A 23,440-nucleotide genomic window follows, 5' to 3' on the forward strand; every position below is an offset into this window, starting at 1 on the left:
TGGCAGTCACACAGCCGAAACTGTAAAAAGGTGCCCTCCAGAGGAGCACGTTCACAGCTCAATCAGTAAACCGCAACGTAATTGGAGACGACGTGGTCGCGCACACACATCCCCGACAAACGATAGGATGTTGAGAAGAGCTGACGCGTAGCAAAACCTTTGTCGGTGAACGAAGCACGAGGTTCAAAATGGCCGACGGCTCTTACTTGAGTCAATGCGGCCAGGCAAGGATTCGTTGGAATCTCAGCCTAAACCTGACTACGCAGATTTCTCAATCCCAGCGATAATACCTATCGCAGGATGTCCTTTCAAGGAACTCAAAATTCCCTCGTGACCTTTGTTAGACAACGCTCGCTACGGAGCTCGACGTCACGCGTCTTGTCTGACTTTTCTCGCCACGCCTCTTCTTCTTCGCCCCCGTCATCTTCTGGTTCGGTTTCCTGTATCATTTAAAGTTAACCTTTTTAACTTTTGATAACTGTTCATGAATACTAAACCTTTTGAAGATAATAATAGTACATAATATCAGAAATATGTCAAGTGAGTGAAAACCACAACAATGGAAGTGACGAATCCGTAACATGGGTCACGAAAGTCAAAAACTGGACAGATTTTGGAGGCTTGGCCCACTGTCTATAATGTGACAAACTTGGCCTTTAATTGTGGGGAATGTCAAGGATTGTTTTCCAAACCTCTGTTGCTGACGTTGAAACACTTTGTGCAAGGATAACCAATTGCATCAGCAGTGTGACGAGGGATATGTTGGCAAACATGTGGCTTGAAGGGGATTATTGCTTTGATGTGCTACATGGCTCTAAAGGTGCACAGGTTGAGGTGTACTGAAGAATACAAGAAACTTCATGAATGATGTGGTGGTGTTTTGTATGCAGCTTGTGGCTGCTGATTGCATCATTTTCTTGAAGTGCAGTAGGTGCAACTGACATTGCCATGTTACTAGTAAGCCGGTACTCATTTTGCCGACCATGGGGAACGTGAAATTGACCTTGCAATCCCGTTTGTAGAAGACTGTCTGGCATCTCCTTTGAGAGATGAACCGTTTCCTTGATTACTTGAGCACAACAACCTGGAGGTATGGGACCAATGCAGTTACCTGCACAGTGAGATGCAGAGATCCACGGAGCTCCCGTGCAGGTTGCAGCACTCGATGCGCTTCTCCGCGACCGTTTTGACTGACGTAGGTTTGTTCAAGAGCAAGGTCTCTGAGTTGGAGCTCAAGCATGAAGATCTAGCGATGGCAAATAGAGACCTTAAGGAGATCTGCGTAATGCTAGACGACGAGCTCACCGAAGTGCGATGAAGGTGCAGCACCAACAGAAACCAGAAGGGTCTGATCAATGTGTTCGGTGTGGAAGGACCGACGGACAATGTTGACACGTCCAGCTGAAGGGTCAACTTCGGATTAGATCGGTCATCATCCGATGATGCGAACACAAAAGCCCCGATAACCCACTGGGTCGTGCCCAGATTCAGACAACAGTGTGCTCCACTCCTTGCCCGAACCTCCTCACAGAATCATAGGTTTGTCCAGCAAACACGGGCCCAGCTACAGATAGTCTTAACAACCCGGGGCAATTGCCAGTCGATCGACAATGGCTTCCTGAGAACCGTGAGCCGACCGAGGATGGCTCCACTCCTACACGGGAGGACCAAAAGCCGGAGTAGCCGAGTGATCTAAAATGTGATTTGGTTACCTTTTTATTTCGTCTAGTCCTGATTTAGTTACCTTTTTATTGTGTAATCCTGATTTCGTTACGTTTTTATTGTCTAATCCTGATTTAGTTACCTTTTTATTGTCTAATCCTGATTTAGTTACCTTTTTATTGTCTAATCCTGATTCAGTTACTTTTTTATTATCTCATCCTGATTTAGTTACCTTTTATTGTCTAATCCTGATTTAGTTACCTTTTATTGTCTAATCCTGATTGTTACCTTTTATTTTATCTAAATCCTGCTTTAGTTACCTTTTTATTGTCTAATCCTGATTTATATATCCCACTGGGTATCATTGAAACAACAACCCTCAACCTAGTCTCTTGATACCTTTGATTGGATGCAGTCAAATCACCCTGGAGTGTAATATCAAACCAGTTTTATAATCATATTTTCAAATCGACGTTTTCCAAACATAATGATGTTTCTCAGCGACGATGACAATTGGAATTGTCTATGGATGATTGCGCAAGAATGGAGTTTTTTGTCAGATAGGGAGCAAATTGTTTTGTCAGTGGCGTATGTAATGAGAATCGGACTCTATTATCACATTGTTTATAATCTCATCACTCTCAAGGGTAAGCAATAATAATAATAAGCAAGGAAGCAATTGTGCCTGGTTGAATAAACATATTACTGAACAAGTAGTGATACATTCAAAGTACAAAACCCAATGGCAAATAAATAAATTCCATATCCTCCAGCAGGCGATATCGCGGGGCTCATTCGGCGCACATGGAGACGGAATTGGGAGGGAAAGAGGTACAATAATTATTGATTGATTAATTGCATAATTAAAAAATAATAATAATACTCATAAAATAATAAATTTCGGCATCAATTGGCTAATAGCATACCTAAACTACCACTGTTTCATCCGAATCTGTAACTTTTTGAAAATTAAATAATGAATTGAAAACAAAATAATTTATGAATTGATTAATCAAGAAATCAAAAATATCCTTTACAGCCAAATCACTTGGTCATTGTCATGTCCAAATATCAGCTTCCTAACTCAAAAGGTGCCTGAAATATTGCCCAGAAGAGAAAGAAAATAAATAATAAATTCATAAATCGATGAAAATTAAGTAATTAATCAATTAAGTGATCAATCAAAAAAATAAATAATAAAATTTTTCCCAAAGTACGTGTTCACTATTGTAGCCAAATTTTAACTTCCTAGCTCAAAGGATGGCTGAGATTTCGCATGGACAAACAAACAAGTAAGAAAGAAAACAAACGGAGTGAAAAGTGAATACTCCCTTTTGTGCAGCTACTGGAGATGGAACAGCAAGGGGCGGAATACAATAAGTTGTTGTGCGTCACACACCAGTTGTGTGTTACCTTCTTAATGCGGCAATCATGTATTTGTGACGCCGTCAATGGTACATTGGTACATAGTGACCTCTACTGGTGGAAGGCAGTTGGGTGGTGCTTCATGAACCCACTGTACCATGATCTCGGGAAACTGGATCATTGGTCTAGTAGATTTGAACCTTTGAGCTTTTTTTTTGCCAAAATTCAAGAAACGCATCTGAATTATTCATGGTTGTGGAATTGAACACGAATCTTAATGTAGTTGCTGCTATTCGGTTGCAGTCAGATGCACAAGCAAAAGTTTTAGGTCTTTTATCCTAGCTGTGAACAATCAAACAAAGTCAATACCATGGCCCAAAACACGAATAAAGGTGACGACTCCTTTTAAAACTGATCCTGTCGGGAACGACTTTTTTGTATCAAAAGTATTCTTTAATTAATACTTTAATAAGTACACAACTGTTATATATCGTGGGTCGGTGTAATGCAATGGCTGGAACGTGTTTCAAACTCAGGCCAAGTCATACCAATGACTTTAAAATGGTAGGCCTACTGCTGATTCCTTGCTTGATGCTCTGCACCTAAAAAGGATGAGGCACGTACAAACAACCATAGGTTGACCACCATTGTGTAGGTTTGATTGGACTAATTGCCTTCTTCTGTGTTTAAGTCCCTTGTAAGGAAACTCGTATTTTTATATTTAAAAGTATTTTTTTTATTTTTCATCAAGACTGTCATCAAAAACTGGTACACATGTGCTGAGATTAAATTAAACGTCTCAATTATCCAAAGTACTGGAGGGGGGAGGGGGATGTCCAAGGGATGGCAGACACATTGATGAGTCACCCTCCTTGTGAAACACAGGATGACCGGGTTGTCAGGTCATAGTTGGATCAGGATTTGAACCCCGGCTAGACAGCTAAAGGTGAGTGTGCATAACTCTAGGCCATCGCATCAGCCCAATACACCACTCAACTCAACACACCACTTTATTATGCCATACACTTGCAACAAACCATCCTCGGGTTTTTCACCAAGTGTGAGTCGTCGTTGGAGAAATCAAGCGCCTCCATTACAGGCCTATACGCCATTTTGTCCTCGAAGAATAAGAGGCTGTCCGCATGGTGCATCTTGTCATGTCGCTGGGATTTCCATATCAACCTCACCTTGTTGATTGCCGTTGGTTTACATACCGGCTCAACTCGCATATCAACCTCACCGTGTGGAACACCGTTGGTTGACATATCGGCTCAATTCCCATATCGACCTCTCACCTCGTAACTCCCCATCCACAGCCGTGCCGATACCTGCCTATTGATTTGCTGTTCTGCACGATTTCGACCTTCACCCAGTGTGGAGATCGTGCAAGGACATTGGGGAATGTTACATCCCACTCACGTTTGGCGTATTGTGAGTTCCTTGCTTTGAGAGCATTGGGGAATGATGGTACCATCATATGTATTGTTCATTTGATGCAAGTGACATTTTCATTATACTTTCTTTAATAGTGTTATTATTGTGTACGTGAGAGTTCTTAATACAATTACTTGTTTTGTTCTACAATTGCATTGGTGTGGTTTTACCATGGTTTATTAGAACACTCAAAATAACAAATCTTTCTGCCGCGTTCCCGGTCCATACTCAGGTGCACCGTAACCTGGGTTTGCGTTTCAGTTGAATATGACAAAGGCTATGGGAACACAGTCTGAAAAACCACAGCTGGTATGGATGGACAGACAGAAGGAGAGCAAACCTATTGTCCCCTCTGGTGAAACCGGTAGGGGACTAATAACCTGAGGTACATACATGAGGCAAAACATGTGTACGGCTTTTGTGCATATATAATACATTGTAGTTTAGTCCGTGGGCTGAGTAGGGTTTACATGCACCCCCCCCCCCCACAACTTAACTTCCCGGGTATGTCCATGTACCCCCCACCGTAGGGGTTAGGAAAAACCATGTTAACAGAAAAAAACTCATTCCCTCATAGTTTGACCTCTGGTGACCTCATTAGTGACCTCATTTGCATATAACACATATCATTGTAAAGAGTGTCCCAGGACAAACATTTTGAGGGGTCACATGCAACCATAGGATGACGAGGTAAAACGTTATGGCCATTTGAATTTCGCCTACCCCTAATTTTCGGAAATCACTGACACAGGGGGGGGTAACATCAAAATATGCGTGGGAGGTACCTTGGGAACGAGTTTTTTTTCTGTTAACATGGTTTTTCCTAACCCCTAGGGTGGGGGGTACATGGACATACCCGGGAAGTTAAGTTGTGGGGGGGGGGGGGGGGGGGGTGCATGTAAACCCTACTCAGCCCACGGACTAGTTCTCTACCTGGCCTGACGTCTGTGCTGCTTCACAAAATGGTGGCCTGTCGGTGATAGCGAAGTGATAAGCCTATAGACTCAGCTTCATGCGAGAGATTCCAATGACCTTGAAAGCCTTTGTTTGCATGGCGTCAAGCTCACCAAGATGTGAGGCAAGGGAGTAAGCCCTTGGGGGAGAGCATTACTCCATAAAGGTGTGGATGAAAGCTTTGCCGGTGAATAGGAGTTTAGGTGTGCCAAGGAAGGACTTCGCATGACAGTGGATGCCCAGTCGGCAGCTGGCTTTGGAGGCCAACTTTGAAATGTGGCTTGCCTAAGAGAGATCATGTCTGAGAGTGAGACCCAAGAGTTTGAATGACTGAATCCCTTTGAGGAAGTGGGTTGAGAAAGTAGATTGGAGGGTTTGTGGAATGGTCCTTTAGGACAGAGGGAGTGTGTATGGGACTTATCAGGATTGAAAGACAGGTTCCAGGTATTGACCAGTTTGTGATTTTGTCAAGGTCTGAGGATCGGGAGGGTTGTCTGTCAGAAGGTTGAGGGATGTCACGACAGAATTGTTTTATTTGAGATTATTTAAAACTAAACTCTACATGTCAATTATGTATTTTGTCTGACGATAAGTCTTTTCCCTGGAACCTAACATCACCCCCCCCCCCCCCATTTCTATTCATTATTATGGGGAAATTGTGTTTCATTAAAGTCGTTTCAGTCAAAGTCGCACTTTCTAAGAATGTAACTACAACGTCAAGCAAAGACCATACATCCATACACATCGTCCATACACAATTTGGCTATCGAAATATCTATAAAGCTCAGTTGATTTTTTGCAGCACCAAATAACAGTGAAACGGACTTGATTAAAAGGGTGAAAATTCTACAGATGCTGCGATAAATAACTACCTCTGTCGGTTTGAATGTTTGAAAGAGAATAGACGTCTGGATCAATTTTTGAATTAAATTTAAATCCCGATTTATCTTCTATCTTCTTCTATCTATCTATCGATTGTTACGGATTCGTCACTTCCGTTGTGGTGGTTTTCATCCACTGTAAATATTTCTGAATCCATGTACTATTATTGTTTTCCAAAAGGTTTATTGTCCATGAACTGTTTTCCAAAGGTAAAAAAGTTAATGTTAAAAGAAACAGGAAACCGGATCGGGAATCGGATGAGGAAGAGGAAGAAGAAGAAGGAAAAAGAGGGCGGAGCGAGTGAGTCGGACAAGAAAGCCGAGTCGCTCCGAGTTCTGAAGCGAAGGTTGGTGAGCAAGAGTCACTAGCCAACTTTCGGGTTTCCGGGAAAGGGGTCCCTGCGACAGAGTTGTCATCGTTGTGACCGATCAACCTGCGTGTCAGGTTTTTGGCGGTGGATTCCGAGAAGAATTATCACCGGGCCGTTACGTCTCAAGAGCGGGTCGTCGGCCATTTTGACTCGCGCAGGACTTGTGCTTCACTCGCAGTTTCGTCTCTTTTCGACCATTTTCACCGCATTCAGACGTCGATCTGGGGCGTGTGTGTGACGTGGCTTTTTGAAGGTTAATTCGTCCATACCCGAGGGTGTGATCTCTCAGTCGCCTGTAGGGCACCTTTGGGTTTCCCAGTCGCCTTGAGGGCGCCTTTGTATAGCTTCGGCTGTGTGAAGAGTCGCCTGTAGGGCGCCTTTGGGTTTCCCCAGTCGCCTTGAGGGCGCCTTTGTACAGCTTTGGCTGTGTGACTGTACCTGCCATCCGCACGGGATTCTGGTCTCAATTGGACATCGTTCTGGCGATCACTGGAGCGAATCAACTTCGTCTTGAAGCCGGGAATAAGAGACATTGGGGAATGTTCTTGTTTCACTCACTTGGAGCACAGTGAGTTATATATTACAAAACTGATGGTACCATCATGGGACATATTGATTGTACTTTTGAATACTATTGTTGTTGTACTGTTATTCTTGTGTGATCTTAATACAATATTTGTTTGTGAGTACCAATTGGGGTGGTTTCTCCATTGATCTTTGACACACAGAATAACACATTTTTCTGCCGTGACTCCTCTCGGGGCTCTGCCCGACCAGGGGGTCGGGGAGGAGCACGTAACAGAAATTGGGGGCTCGTCCAATTGGCTCAGGGGCTCGAAATTGGGATCCTCATCCGGGATTAAATTCCCTGATAACATTCGTCCGGGATAGAATTCCCTAGCATTCCCAAAATTCCCAAACTTTTTAATTTTTCTAACATTCCCAAATTTTTCAAAAAAATTGGAAATTTTTGTGTGAAGGTTAACAGGTGCTAACTGATAGTCACCATGGTGTTTGACGCAGAACAGTTTGCGGCATCCCCTAATGAGGCACAGTTCCAAGCATTAAAAAAATCAGAACTCTTGATCTTGGCCAGACATTTTAACTTGGAGGTCCAAGTTAATATGAAGAAAGCAGAGATGCAGACATTGGTGGTAGAATCTCTGGTGGGACAGGGAACATGGACAGAGGTAGTCTTGGATTGGTTACCCGAGGAAAAAGAAAATGTGGAGCCCTGGAAATGGAGATGCAACTGCAGAGCCAGGAAAGGTTAAAAGCAGAGGAAAGGAGAGCTGCAAGAGAACGTGAGGAGAGAAGAGCAGAGGAAAGGAGAGCTGAAGAAGAAAGAAGAGCAAAGGAAAGAGCAGAGGAAAGGAAAGCCGAAAGGGAGTTAAAGGAACGTGACATGGAGTATCAGAAGGAAGTTAAACTCAAGGAGCTGGAATTAATGGGAGAACAGGGAGAAGTAGCATCCATGCCGGCTGGTTTTTTTTTTTTTTTTTTGTATACTGAATCGAGGCTCGTGAAAGAGCTAACATCAACTTCACAAACAAATCGACCAGACAAACAAAATACACAAAAAGAGGGAGCGGAAGACAAGATGGGGAGAAAAGAGGAAGCACACACACACAACATCCGAGAGCAGGGAGATGTGTGGAAGGGAGAGGGCCCGGGGGGAGGAGGCGACCCACCCTTCACCCACCCTTCAATGAAAAGGAGGTAGCCAAGTTTTTTTTTACATTTTGAGAAAGTGGCTCAAATGATAAAATGGCCTGTGGGGTCTTGGACTATGTTAGTGCAAAGTGTTTTAGTGGGTAAAGCTCAAGATATATTTTCGGCTTTACCGATTGACAAATGTACACATTATGAGGAAGTGAAGAAAGCCATCCTCAAAGCCTATGAATTGGTTCCTGAAGCTTACAGGCAAAAATTTCGGAATGCCAGGAAGAGGGAGAGTGAGACCCATGTGGAGTTTGCCAGAATGAAGGAAACCATGTTTGATCGGTGGTGTGATTCGAAGTGGATTGGGAAAGACTTCAACCTGTTGCGACAATTGATCTTGGTGGAGGAATTCAAACAGTGTGTCCACGCGGACATTAAAGTACATCTGGATGAAAAGAAAGTACCAGAGTTGTATGAGGCAGCAACTGTGGCAGATGACTATGCCTTGACACACAGGATGGGGATCCACAAACCTAACTTCCCACCTAGAGTTCGCTAGGGGAGTTATGGTACATCCGGTGCGGATTACGAATATTCATGGGGGCGGCCTAGAGATGACTAGGAGGACAAATCTGATACCGCGACTTTTAGGAATCAGAAGACTACAGTTCAAAGGCAGACTTATCTTCCGGGGGGCTCGAGGCAGACGACGAGTTTTTCCACCGGGCCTACTTGCGCTTTTTGCAAGAAACCTGGACATTTGATGTCCCAATGTTATGCCCTGGAAAGGAAAAATCAGGAGCGGAGTCAGACTAGTACAACTCCGAATGCATTGGCAAATGTGAGAAATCGTCCTAGGAGGACAGTGCCTTGTGAAGGTTCCCATGCCAAAGTTACGGCATCACAGAACGACCTTGTTCAAGAGGGTTACAAACCTTTTATTTCAGAGGGGTTTGTGTCACTGGATGGAAACCTGACTAACCAGAGACCTGTTAGGGTATTGAGGGACAGAGGAGCACATCAATCTTTGATGCTTGAGGGCATTTTGCCATTGTCAGAGAAGACGGCAACTGGTGTGAGTGTTCTTTTACAGGGGGTTGGTGGCTGTGTTAAAGCCCCACTTCATGTCATCCATTTGAAGGCTGATGTGGTGTCAGGACCGGTCACCGTAGGGTTAAAAGCCACTCTACCTGTAGAGGGAATATCTTTTGTTATCGGGAATGATTTGGCCGGTGGTCAAGTTTCTGGTAACCCGATGTTTGTTGAAAAGCCTAGCATGGAAAATAACACTGTAGTAAGAGCAGAAGATTCCGGGTATCTTTCCATCCTGTGCCGCGACTCGTGCTTTGGGTCGGAAGCGCTCTGAAGAGAAGAGGAAGGTACTGACGTCACGCTTTGCACAGGCACGTCTTGTCAAGTACCCAAAAACTAAGTGTCAGCACACACAAGTCATGGATGGAAGCAATGTTGGCAAGCTCTTTGTTGGTGGACTGAACTTCAAAACAAGGGAAGTTGTTCTGGACTCTGTCTTCGGCAGATATGGACCGCTCTTGGAAGTGCTGCTGATAAAAGACAGAGAGACGCAAAAGTCAAGAGGGTTTGGCTTTGTCACGTTTGAAAACACAAAGGATGCCAAAGATGCAGAAAAGGATTTGAATGGCAAGGATTTGGATGGTCGGACCTTAATAGTAGAGAAGGCAGGCCATGGGCGTCGAGGGGGCTACAGAGGGGGAAAACGTGGAGGTAGCTTCAGGAGTGGCTATGGCTTCCGGGGTGGGAGTAGTAGTTTTGGTGGTGGCCGCAGTCGAGATCACTATGGAGGCTCCCAAAGTTAAGGCAGATCCCGAAGGGATGGTTATCAGGGTAGTGGCCGAGAACACAACAACAACAACAACAGGCATTTTAAGGCCATTTTCCCTGCAAGAGCGGGGGTTAGCCTTGCGGTCCCCATGACAATGTTCTCCATTTTGCCCTATTTTCTGCATCTCCCCTTGTTAACCCCCTTGCCCGCATTTCTTCTTCGACCATCTTTAGCCAAGTCTTTCTCGGTCTTCCCCGTCCTCTACTGCCTTCTACATTCATTCCCATCACTCTTTTCAACCAGTCACTTTCATCCTTCCTCAACACATGGCCAAACCATCTCAACCTGTTTCTCTTCACAGCATCCATCATCAGGCTCTATTCCCATCATCTTTCGCAATTCATCATTTGTCTTCCTCTCTCTCAATGATACTCCACACATATCCACCGAACCATTCGCATTTCCACCCTTTCCAGCCTTCGTTGCTGCTCTACGTTCATTACCCATGTCTCACTCCCATAAATCATAACACTTCTCACACATGCAGCATACACCTTTCCCTTCAGCTTCAATGACACTCCCCTCCTCATCAGCACGCCACTCAGTTCCCGAAACTTCTTCCATGCACACCTCACTCGAGCAACCGTTGCCAGGTCTGATCCACCTTCTCCATTCAGCATGTCTCCAAGGTAACAAAATGTTTTCACACCTTCCAGCTTCACACCATTTCCAAGATCCAACTCAACATTTCCTCCATCTGCAGCTCCCTCTGTGCACACCTTACACTTGAATGTAGCTGCCACACTGGTTAATGACTCTCTCAAACCACTACATTTTTGATGAACCCACTCAGCGCACATTGTACCGAGAGTGGTAGTGGCCGAGAAGGAGACCGCTATTCACGTGACTACAGCGACAAGCGCTCCAACCGTGATTATTATGAAAGTTAGGAAGAGTTGAAGCACTGAATGTTGCGGAGCAGCCGAGCCAAGATTCCTACACGGATTAACCGTGAACTCCACGTTCCTAAAGGCATCCATGCAGTGAATACTTCCGGGCCTCACCACCCAATCACCATGCAACCTGGCTCTCAGCTCGGCCTCCCGAAAAATGTGTATAGATTTGCTTGACTTTGGATTTTTGATCACAACCCCTTGACCTTCATTCAAAAAATGACAAATAAAAATCAGAGGTTGATGAGATGGAGTTTGGCTTTTCAGGAGTTCAACTTGGAAATTGAGCATGTAAAGGGCAGGGACAATGTCGTTGCTGATGCTTTGTCCAGAGTGAACTAACTTTGGAAATCTCTGTAGGTTGTTGGAAGTGTTGTTGCTTTATTTTTGGGAAATATTGATTATCGTTGCTCTCGGAATTGATGATGTGGGTGTGAGTTTACTTTTGTTTGTTGGGAGAGTTTCACTAAGTTCACACTTTCTTTCTTGAGGGGGGGGGGGGGGGGGGTAGTGTTATGGATTCATCACTTCTGTTGTGGTGGTTTTCATCCACTGTAAATATTTCTGATTCCATGTACTATTATTGTTTTCCAAAAGGTTTATTGTCCATGAACTGTTTTCCAAAGGTAAAAAAAGTTAATGTTAAAAGAAACAGGAAACCGGATCGGGAACCGGACGAGGAAGAGGAAGAAGAAGAAGGAAAAAAGGGTGGAGTGAGTGAGTCGGACAAGAAAGCCGAGTCGCTCCGAGTTCTGAAGCGAACGTTGGCGAGCAAGAGTCACAAGCGAACTTTCGGGTTTCCGGGAAAGGGGTCCCTGCGACAGAGTTGTCATCGCTGTGACTGATCAACCTGCGTGTCAGGTTTTTGGCAGTGGATTCCGAGGAGAATTATCGCTGGGCCGTTACGTCTCAAGAGCGGGTCGTCGGCCATTTTGACTCATGCAGGACTTGTGCTTCGCTCGCGGTTTCGTCTCTTTTCGACCATTTTCACCGCATTCAGACGTCGATCTGGGGCGTGTGTGTGACGTGGCTTTTTGAAGGTTAATTCATCCATACCTGAGGGTGTGATCTCTTAGTCGCCTGTAAGGCGCCTTTGGGTTTCCCAGTCGCCTTGAGGGCGCCTTTGTACAGCTTCGGCTGTGTGACTGTACCTGCCATCCGCACGGGATTCTGGTCTCAATTGGACATCGTTCTGGCAATCGCTGGAGCGAATCAACTTCGTCTTGAAGCCGGGAATAAGAGACATTGGGGAATGTTCTTGTTTCACTCACATGGAGCACAGTGAGTTATATATTACAAAACTGATGGTACCATCATAGGACATATTGATTGTACTTTTGAATACTATTTTTGTTGTACTGTTATTCTTGTGTGATCTTAATACAATATTTGTTTGTGAGTAACAATTGGGGTGGCTTCTCCATTGATCTTTGACACACAGAATAACACATTTTTCTGCCGTGACTCCTCTCGGGGCTCGGAGGTACACTGTGACCAGGGGGTCGGGGAGGAGCACGTAACCCTATCTTCTATCTATCTTCTTCTTCTATCTTCTATCTATATATATATAAACGAAAGTTTGTGTTTGTTTGTCTGCACAAGCTAATCTCCTGAACGGTGAAAGATAGGAGGAAATCTCCAATACAAAAAATGTCGGGACGGGCCCCGGGGAGGTTTTAGGCTATTAGTCAGGTTCACTATGTTAAAAAATATAATTTCGTTCAAATTTTTGGTAGATTAGCAAAACTATACATTTCTGGAATATTCAGAGCATGAGGAATCCAAAAATTAATGTTTGCATTTGCATAGACACCTTTGCGAAAATGACACTCAGGACAGTGATGAAGATAGTCAGGTTCACTATGTTAACAAATATAATTTCTTTCAAAATTTTGGGAGATTAGCAAACCTGTACATTTTTGGAATCATCAGAGCATGGAGAATCCGAAAATCAATGTTGGCATTTGCACAGACACCTGCATGGCCGCCATTTTGGATTTTCAAAATGGCCGCCATAAAATACATACTTTGCACTATCTCGGCTTCTAGTCAACCTAGAAACTTAATTAAATATGCTAATCCTATGTTTTCTGGGTTAAGGAATCCAATAAAGGCCTCAAAATAGTGCTCAGGATTATAGAAAAGCAACAAACAAAGGTAATTGAAAACCATTGTCTTTATATTTGTGATATAACTGTATTACATAATACATGATATTGCAAGTCCTTTGAAGTTATAGGTATGGGTTTATAAAGCAAGAAAGCAGCCTTGTTAGTATCAGATTGAACTATAAGTCCGATACACAGGACCTACTAGATCTACACCGTTCAGGAATATGCTTTTACAGATCTTCATCACTGTCCTGAGGGTCATTTTTGCAAAGGTGTCTATGCAAATGCAAACATTAATTTTTGGATTCCTCATGCTCTGAGTATTCCAGAAATGTATAGTTTTGCTAATCTACCAAAATTTTGAACGAAAAAACATAGTGAACCTGACTATATGTGGCGAGACCGTTCGAGGCCCACCTCGGCCAGGCCGGGCCCATTTCGCAATTAAAAGTTGAGCTGAATTATAGTAGTCAATATTCTAAGGCCATGAGTAAAAGCTGAATTATAGTATTAAATTCATTCAAAAAGAACCAAAAATGTCGGGACGGTCCCCGGGAAGGTTATAGGCTAGGTGGCGAGGCCGCTCGAGGCCGCATCGGCCGGGCTGGGCCCATTTCACAATTGAAAGCTGGGCTGAATTATAGAAGTCAATCTTCTACGGCCGCGAGTAAAAGCTGAATTATAGTAGTAAATTCATTAAAAAGAACCCGGGCAACGCCGGGTGCTTTCGCCTAGTATATATATGAAAGAACGTTTTTGTTTGTTTGTTTGTCTGCGCAAGCTGATCTCTTGAATGGTGAAAGATAGGAAGAAACCCCCAATACAAAAAATGTCGGGACGGGCCCCGGGAAGGTTTTAGGCTTGGTGGCGAGGCCGAATGAGGCCCACCCAACTCGCCCGGGATGGGCCCATTTCGCAATTAAAAGCTGAGCTGAATTATAGCAGTCGATCTTTTATGGCCGCGCGTAACAGCTGAATTATGGCAGTAAATTCATTCAAAAAGAACCAAAAATGTCGGGACGGGCCCCGGGAAGGTTATAGGCTAGGTGGCGAGGCCGGTCGAGGCTGCTTCGGCCGGGCTGGGCCCATTTCGCAATTAAAAGCTGAGCTAAATTGTTGTAGTCAATCTTCTACGGCTGCGGGTAAAAGCTGAATTATAGTAGTAAATGCATGCAAAAAGAACCCAAAATGTCGGGACGGGCCCCGGGAAGGTTATAGGCTAGGTGGCGAGGCCGGTCGAGGCTGCTTCGGCCGGGCTGGGCCCATTTCACAATTAAAACCCGAGCTGAATTATGGTCATCAATCTTCTATGGCCGCAGGTAAAAGCTGAATTATAGTAGCAAATTAATTCAAAAATAACTTGAAATGTCGGGACGGGCCCCGGGAAGGTTATAGGCTCGGTGGCGAGGCCGGTCGAGGCCCACCTCGGCCGCTTCGGCCGAGCTGGGCCCATTTCGCAATTAAAAGCTGAGGTGAATTATAGTAGTCAATCTTCTACGGCAGCGAGTAAAAGCTGAATTATAGTAGGAAATTCATTCAAAAATAACCCGGGCAACACCGGGTGCTTTCGGCTAGTATATATATATACAGACTTGGCATTTAATATGGAATATTTTTTTGTGGGGGTGAACTTACTTTTCAAGATGTCTTAGAACCAAAAGTTCATTGGAATTATGTTGAAATTATTCTAGATTTTGTTAATGTGACCTTTAAAAGAAACAAAAACCACATTTGACATTTCGAAACAAATAAATTGATCCTTGAAATTGATGTGAACTGATATCGAACTCAATTCATGGACAGTACTGTGTTAAGCTTCTGTACATTTTCCAGAAGTATCTCTTTATTTTGCACATTAGCCAATTTTTTTTTTAACAAAAACAAAAGTTAAATTACGACTGGTATTACGGACAGTAAAATTACAGTTCAGTACTTCGTGTAACCTCCACGAGCATTCAGGAGAGCACGTACACGTTGAGGCATGCTGTTCACGAGATTTGCCAAGGTTTGGACAGGAATCGCTTGCCATGCAGTGACAATAGCCTGCTGCAATTCACGCACAGAGGTCGGCTGCTGGTCCAAGTGGTCGATTTGACGCATTAATTCTGCCACAAGTTCTCTATCGGATTCATATCCGGGGACATGGCAGGCCACTCCATATGCTCTACACCATGGTCAGCAAGAAAGTGTTGGATCATGCGAGCATGATGAGGCCGTGCATTGTTATCTTGGAAGACAAAGTTTCCTCGAAAGGCTGCACGAGCAAATGGAAGCAATGCGTCTTCCAGAATGGCCCTGTACTTGAACTGGTTCAGGTTTCCATTCAGAACAACCAGGTCAGTTTTGCCCCCTGCATGAAAAGCAGCCCAAACGGTCACCCCACCACCTCCAGCTTGGACTCTTGGCACTATACAATCTTTGTTGTAGGCTTCATGCACTTGTCTGCGCACTCGGACGCGGCCATATTGACGATAGACCAGAAATCTAGACTTGCCACTGAAGATCACGTGATTCCAGTGTCCTGGCTGCCATTGATGGTGCTCTCTGGCCCACTGCAATCGGCGCTGGCGGTGTTGTCTGGTCAGACGTGGCTTTCTCAGGCGACGCCTGGCACGATAGCCTGCTTGAACCAGTCGTTGGTTGACTAGCCTTCTGGATACAGGCACATTTGTCAGTTGCTGCCACTCAGCCCTAAGCCGATTAGCTGACTTGGTACGGCCATTGCGGATTTACTGGTGCAGCTGGCGATCATCCCTCCTTGTGGTTCTGCAGGGACGTCCCAGCCTCGGTATTGGAGTAGGGACACCCCTCATAGCATTTCGTTTCAGGATATTTGACACCTGACCTTGAGTGATGCCATACTGCCGAGCAATAGCACGCTGTTTCATGTCGTAATTTCGTTAAGCCACCACTCCATGACAAACAGCATTGTCGAGTCGACGGACTATCTCCAGAGGAAGCGGCAATAACTTTTGGAGACGTGCAGCAGTTGTTTTCCACTAATACAGAATGCAACAACCCTTGTATACCCGACTGTGAAGCCAATCATCAAATGCACCTGTCCGTACATTTTGCCATGCCACCTGTGATATAATCCTGTTGTTGACTTCTTGCTGCGACAGACAATCAGTGACATGGTTCTTTTAACAAATAAATCACCAAAGTGTAAAAGAGACTTACCAGATTGATATACTGAGTTAAGAAAGTAAACCCAAGTCAAGGAAAAAAAATAATTCCATTTTAAATGCCAAGTCTGTATCAACACGAGTTGTCTGTGTGTGTGTCCGCGTTGTATTCAGAGATGGCTGAACGGATCTTCATCAAACTTTCAGAGGTTCATGAGTGAGTGCCTGGGAGTGTTCTAGGCAAACAAATTTTTTTTTTTTAAAGTTCGATTTTTGGAGTTTAAAAAAAATAAATAAAAAAAAATCGCTCGATAGTGCCGACGCCTTTATAAATGAATGACAGTTATATACAAATACACATTCGCATAAATAAATACAAAACAATTACCAGACATTTGAATACAAATAAATCAAACAATTCCGGAAGTGTATGAATTTGGTAGTATGGCTTCTTCTTCTTCCTTATCGTCATTACACTTAACTCAGAAAAGTGAGCCACATTCACTCAGAAACATGAGCCACTCCCATTCCTCTCCTGCCTGCCCCCTCCCCTCCCCCCATCCCCTTCACCCCTCCCCCCTCCCACCCCCATCCCCACCCTTTCCTTCTCCCCTCCTTCCCTTCTCCCCTTCCTTCCCCCTCCCCTCATTCTCACCCTCATTCTCACCCTCCCCTCCCCCACCCCTTCCCCCCTCCCCTTTAAGATATAAATTATCTGTAAAAGAGCTTCCACCTCTGACTGCTCCCCTTCCCACTATCCCCACCGTTACCCCCTCCTTCCCCCCTCCCCTTCCCCCACTCCCCTCCCCTCATCCTCCCCCTCCCCCTGCCCCCCTTCCCTTTAAGATATAAATTCTCCATAAAAGAGCTTCCACTTATGACTGCTTCCCCCCCTCCTCTCCCCTCCCCCCCCTCTCCTGCCCTCAAGATGAAAAATAGGACGAGATGAAATAGGACGGGATTGCCTTCGGCAACATTCAACCAAATCACAAGACTGGACCTCCACCAACATCCATATCGGATTCACATCCGGCATCAACTTACGCCAGGGGATTTTGCCAGGAGGCTGGTGCTTGCTGGATGGTTGATAGCACGCTGCGAAGTCGATGTCAATTTCCTGCGGTATCTCGTTATCGGCGACGAAGCTGCTTTCGCCATGGATGGCAGCCCAAACGCCTAGGGTCAATACCCACAATGTTCTTGAATATGCACCGACAGGACAACCCCCGGAATTTAATTTTGACACCAACATGAATCGACAAAAGTGGACTGTTTGGTTGGGAGTTTGTGGAAGTGGTCAGGTGATCGGACCATTTTTCTTTCAAAGGAATGTCAATGGTAACGTATCTGCAGATGATCAATGATGAAGTTTTACCGCAGCTGGAGGAGAACTTTGAGCAGATATCTCTGGTGGGCCCAAGACGGCGCCCCAGCACATCGTCTTATGGCTGTCCGAGATCAACTGAGAGAACTCTTTGGAGACCGAGTGATCGTGCTCAACCATGCAGTGGAATGGCCACCAAGATCACCTGACCTCACACCATGTGATTATTTCCTTTGGGGACATTTAAAGAACAAGGTGTTCGTAACTCCTCTCCATGATCTTGACGAATTGCAGGGCCGTATTCAACATGAAGTGGATGCTTTGTGCAATGACCCGGCTATGGTGAGACGAGCAGTTCAGGGCATGCTCCGCCGCTGTGAGCTTTGTGTTGAAAGGGGAGGTGGACATGTTGAAGGTGTTGGGGCATAAAGGCCAATCATTCCTGAGAAAAGTTCACATCTGACGTTAATTTTGCACCAATTATCCTGACTTGCATCGATTAGCCAAACTTGTAAATATGCGATTTGAACTTGTCATTTTCAATGAACATGTACTCGGTCATGTGTGACAGCAATGATGCATGGAAGGTATCAATGGAAAGCTGAGGATCTCCTCTTAATTAGTAAACCACATGTAAATTGTCAAAATAAATAACCTTTGCATATTAACCCCTTGAATTCGGATTATCTTTTTTTTGATATGCACTGTAGATGGCATCCACCAAAGTACAAGTATACCTATTCAAGTGGTACAAATCATTATGGACCTCCTCAGCAAGTCATCAACGATCAATGCAAATCTAATACCCATGATTTAACCGCCAGTGCATGTTAATGGCAAGGATAATCAACAACATGCATGACCATATTTCTGTTACCAGGGCAGCGGTTCTATACTGAAGCAGTTGCTGTAGCAGAGAACGACAACCCTTGGCAGGTCATCACTCTGTCACAGGTTGCTATATCTTTGGCCAGGAATTTGGCCAGGATACTGGCACACAATGACTTGCTATTTAAAGGGAAACATCTCTCTGACCCATTAGAAAAAAAAAAATTGGGCGGTTGGGGGGGGGGGGGGGGTAAATAATCTGGATAACCATGCTTTAAAATCGGACTATTTTCACTTCCGTAATGCAAATGAGCTACTTCCGTCGATTCGCATGACGGCAACGTTTATACCTTATTGATCGACGTGTTAGTCTGCGTTTTATCACAAGTTATTTTAGCGTTCAAGATGCCGATGTGCCGAACTTTTAACTGTTCCAATCATCGAGGAATCTGCCCACAGAAGTTTTTTTTCATTCCAGACCTATGAAAAGATCGTGAATGATGGCTTTGATTTTTTAAAACACTTTGTCATTAAAAAACCTCGGAACAACTAAATTCAACATCAAAACGTATGTTTGTTTATTCAAAATATCGTGTTGTTTGTGAAGACCACTTTAAGCCGTCAGCGTTCGTGTTTGATCAACAGGTTCACCACCTGGTAAACAAGCCTCGGAAATTGCTGAAACACGATGCCGAACCGACACTTACCAGGTAAGAGTTACAACCACAAAACACAACGTTGACGATCCTTTCATGGGTCAGGGATACAAAGAAACCTCTGGAGCCAAAATCCTCGACAATATGAACACGTAAAAACTGGGCACATCGGCATCTTGAACGCCAGAATAACTTGTAATGAAATGCTGACGTATGCGTCCAACCTTGAGTTGTGAAGCGTTGAAGTCATGCAAATCAACGGAAGTAGCTCATTTAATAACGGAAGTGAAAATAGTCCGATTTTGAAACACAATTATCTGGCTTATTATTCTCAAATGTTTTTTTTATCTCTGTACTAATGGGTCAGGGATATCATCCTCCAAAACATGTCTTCAAATTTTTTTAATGGTTGTGTTCCTTTAAGAAGGCACACTGTGATCATACATACATCATTGGCATCCACAAGTTAATTCGCCGATCATGGAGTTGATGCTACATGAAGTATTATAAAAGTATGAACTAGAACGGGCACTCGGTAGAGCGCATACCTTCGCCGCAGCTACTGTTCTGTACTTGGCATGGGAGTGTAGGGAACAGAACAGTGAACAGTTTGGTGCTGATTTCATGCAAATCGGATAAGAATTGACCGAGTTATGACAAAAAACGCACATTTTGCAAGGTCGTGACCTCCCTGACCTTTGACCCCCAACCGCTAACAAGGGTAATGTCTTCACTGGGTCATGTCGTATATCACAAGATCGGGCATTGAATTCTGAACATTTTGGCATTAGTTGCATGCCAATTGGATAAAAATTGACCGCGCTATGGTAAAAATACGATTTTGACCTTTTCGTGACCTTGACCTTGACCTTTGACCCGATTGCTCCCAAAATCTAATCAAATGTGTCCCGTATAATAACCAATCATCCCACCAAATTTCATGCAATTCGGTTGAATACTTTTTGAGTTATGCGAATAACATACACACACACACACACACACACAGACATACAAATAAATACACAGCGATCAAAACATAACCTTCCGCTTTTGCGAAGGTAATTACTAATTCATGACTGGCGGTGCCCCCCGTTGGATGTTCCACATGTAATTGAATGCCTTAATGTTCCACATAGAGAGCAGTTTGCTTTGGAAGAATTCCCAGGAAGACGTGATGTCAGAGGCAGTGGAGATGGGAGACCAATCCAGATGATTGATGGCTGCTTGAAGACCGTCCCAGTCGGCCTGAGTGAAATTCCAGACTCGTCGACGCTGAGGAGGCTCTCTGAGAATGGCCAGAGAGATGTGGCCAGATGGCCAGAGAATGGCGTTCTCCGTATTATCATAATAAAGCTTTGAAAATTTGAGGACAATAGCTCAAATGGCAAAAAAAGTTACAGCCCGGACACACACACACACACACACACACACACACACACACACACACACACACACACACACACACACACACACACACACACACACACACACACACACACACACACACACACACACACACACACACACACACACTATTACAAAACCCCGTCTCCTGCTGTGCAGAGGATGGCCTAATAATATTAACTATCACATAGCAATAAAGACTTAGACATCATAGAGTGATATAAAACAAATCCAAACTTATTTTTTCCAAACTTTCCCCCCAAAATTTTTTTTTTCCCAAAACACTCCTCGGCACTCACCTGTGAACCTCTGAGAGTTTGATGAAGATCCGTTTGACCATCTCTGAAAAAATGCTGACAAACACAAACGGCTCTTCTTATTGTATATATATATATAAATACATCACACATACACCCTCTCTCCATCCTAATACTCCACGATCTCCTCATGCCATGACAAAAGGATAACACCCAAAATGCCATCTTCTCCTGCTTCCCACACCTGTGAGCATACTTCGATCAATGTTCTGTTGATTCCATCCATTATTCTGGAGATTCTGTTGAACTGGTGTGGCATTTCGATCTCTTCTCAACAGATAAGGAAATGTTCTCATCTTTGGTCCTCTATGCTGAAAACCTTCCCCACTCTTATCTATGTGAGACATTTTTACTCTATTCTGCTGATTGCTTCCTCTTCCTCTGTCAGAGCAAGCCTTATCAATGTAAGTGGAGAAATGTTTTGAGGCTGTTGGCAAGCAAGCTTGTTTTTATCAGATGAAGAACTCACAATGTCATTGCAAAATATCACTCCACATCCTGAAGAACAGCTCACTTTTATGAGGAGCGGAAGCTGCAAGGCAAAATATTCCAAATATGATATGCTCTATTCTACGAAGCATTGATGTGACACCATTTTGTATTTGTTATGTGTGGAAGTTTCATATTTAATGGCAGTAATTTGACTCTTCAGCTGTAAGAGGGTTGGTTCCTGCGTAGTTCCGTTTGTTATTTGCTGATGCTGTTGGTCCTGCCTATGTCCGACAGACAACGATGCTTTGTTCAGCTGTATCTTGGACACAAGACAGTTGTTATTACCTTGAGGAGATTGCTCTTCCGATACAAATTCAATCGAGCATGTGTGGGATGATTAAAGATGCATTACGACAGCATCACGCTTATGCACTTGGCCTGGAATAATTTGGAGTGGAATGAATGGAATCTACGAGAACAGGATTTCTACCATCAAGCCATCTGCATCATTCCGAGAAACTGCTGGGCTTGTACTGTATAAGCTACTGTGGTGGACACTCTACATATTGAGCCTCAAATACAACAGGATTGTTTAATGTTTGAGAATTTCCCTGGAGTTGAATCTCTAAAGATATTCAACAACACTCATTGGTGTTATTTCTCAGAAAACACCTTGTAGTTTGCAGGAAATCGTCCAACAGGATGGTGCAAAGGTAGCACACTTGCCTTTTACCTGTCTCATCTCCATCCAAAGATAAAATATCGAATTTCTTCAAATATCGCATTGATTCACAGGTAAGATGTTGCATGACAAAGTGTGCCGTACCTCAGGTGCATGTTAAGCAGGGTGGTCCGGCTGTTAACATTAGTTGGTGGACATTAATGATTCCTTGTTTTCTTTCATGAAGAGTCGACAAGGCGTTGTTGAACGTCTGGGCTGGTCAGGCAGTTTGTGAAAGGCGTTGGCAAATAACTTTCTCTGCTGACCCCAGAAGAAGGTGGGAATAATTGGGCATTAAAGTAGTAGTAGTAGTAGTCGAGTAGTAGTAGTAGTAGGGTAGTAGTAGTAGTAGTGCTTTTGTTGGAAAGGTTACAGAGATTTGCGTTCAGAGCTCATGCAAGCTCAGGCAAACATATGTTCCCAGTTTAATGTCGCTCAATTCCTCATCTCTGCAAGTCCATGGTTTGAACTACAGTAGACAAGGTAGAGCAATTTGAAGAGAAAGCACTACCAAGACAGATAAGGGGAAGGTAAAAGAACGCCAAAGAACACCAAAAAAAGAACGCCAAAGAACACCAAAAAAAGAATGCCAAATAACACATTTATACAAATAAGAGCAAAGTATCTTGTGGAGAGACCGTACAAAGTGCATCATTTATAGTCCAGGTTTCCTTAAACTTTTGAACAGTGTTACTATATTCTGCCGCCTTGTACTCCGAAATAATGCGTGAGCGTATTAAGCCCTTCAGACATACAGAACTGTGTTCCACCACATCTTTCTCAATTTTTGCCTTCCTGGTTATATATATTGCCGTTTTTGCAAAGGCTAAAATAAAGTTAACAAGGAGATCTCGTGACTTGCTTAGTTTCTTTACCGGGTGCCCGATGATAAAAAGTGTTGGAGAGAAGTGAAGCCAGAAGCGCAAGAGAAGCTTTTTCATCAGTAAGAACACTGGTTCAAGATGGTGGCATTGAAGGTATATGTGAAATATAGTTTCCCTTTCACCACAAAAGCAGCAATCCTCTGAGAAGTTAGTGAAGTGCCACATCATAGATCCAGAGCTCAGTGCACCATGTAGCAACCTCCAACTTAAGTCTGCCATCATTCTTGGCGTTGGGTAGAGATAGAGTGAATCCCAACGTGGATGAACAGTCGAAGGAAGTGAAAGAATCTCATGCCAGGGAGTATCCAGTCGGGTTGCAAGAGCTATATAATGGAGCGAGTGGATCACTAGCAGGTATATATTTTTCCTTGATAGCCCACAGAACGACATTTCCACTGTGCCAGGGGTCTTACTCATATTGTTTGCAGGTATTGGCTGAGAGAGCTCGCAACATCGTGGTCGGATTTTAAAATCCATGGAGTTACCGATGGACATCTGTCCAGATCCATCACCCTCTTTGGGATTCGCTAGATATTCCAGACAATCGGGAGGCAA

General features: G+C 44.0%; 1 long non-coding RNA gene across 1 annotated transcript in view; it reads left to right on the forward strand.

The window, feature by feature from the left end:
• LOC137432136 (uncharacterized) overlaps positions 1 to 20,282 on the forward strand; it is a 74,325-nt gene extending 54,043 nt beyond the window's left edge. Inside the window, exons 2-3 of the long non-coding RNA XR_013624232.1 lie at positions 19,117 to 19,181; positions 20,264 to 20,282. This is a non-coding gene — a long non-coding RNA (uncharacterized LOC137432136). The remainder of the gene's footprint in view (positions 1 to 19,116; positions 19,182 to 20,263) is intronic.
• The last annotated feature ends 3,158 nt before the right edge of the window (positions 20,283 to 23,440 follow it).

The sequence above is a fragment of the Myxine glutinosa genome, chromosome 8 (genome assembly GCF_964187855.1).
Source record: "Myxine glutinosa chromosome 8, kmMyxGlut1.1, whole genome shotgun sequence".
NCBI classification, from domain to species: Eukaryota; Metazoa; Chordata; class Myxini; order Myxiniformes; family Myxinidae; genus Myxine; species Myxine glutinosa.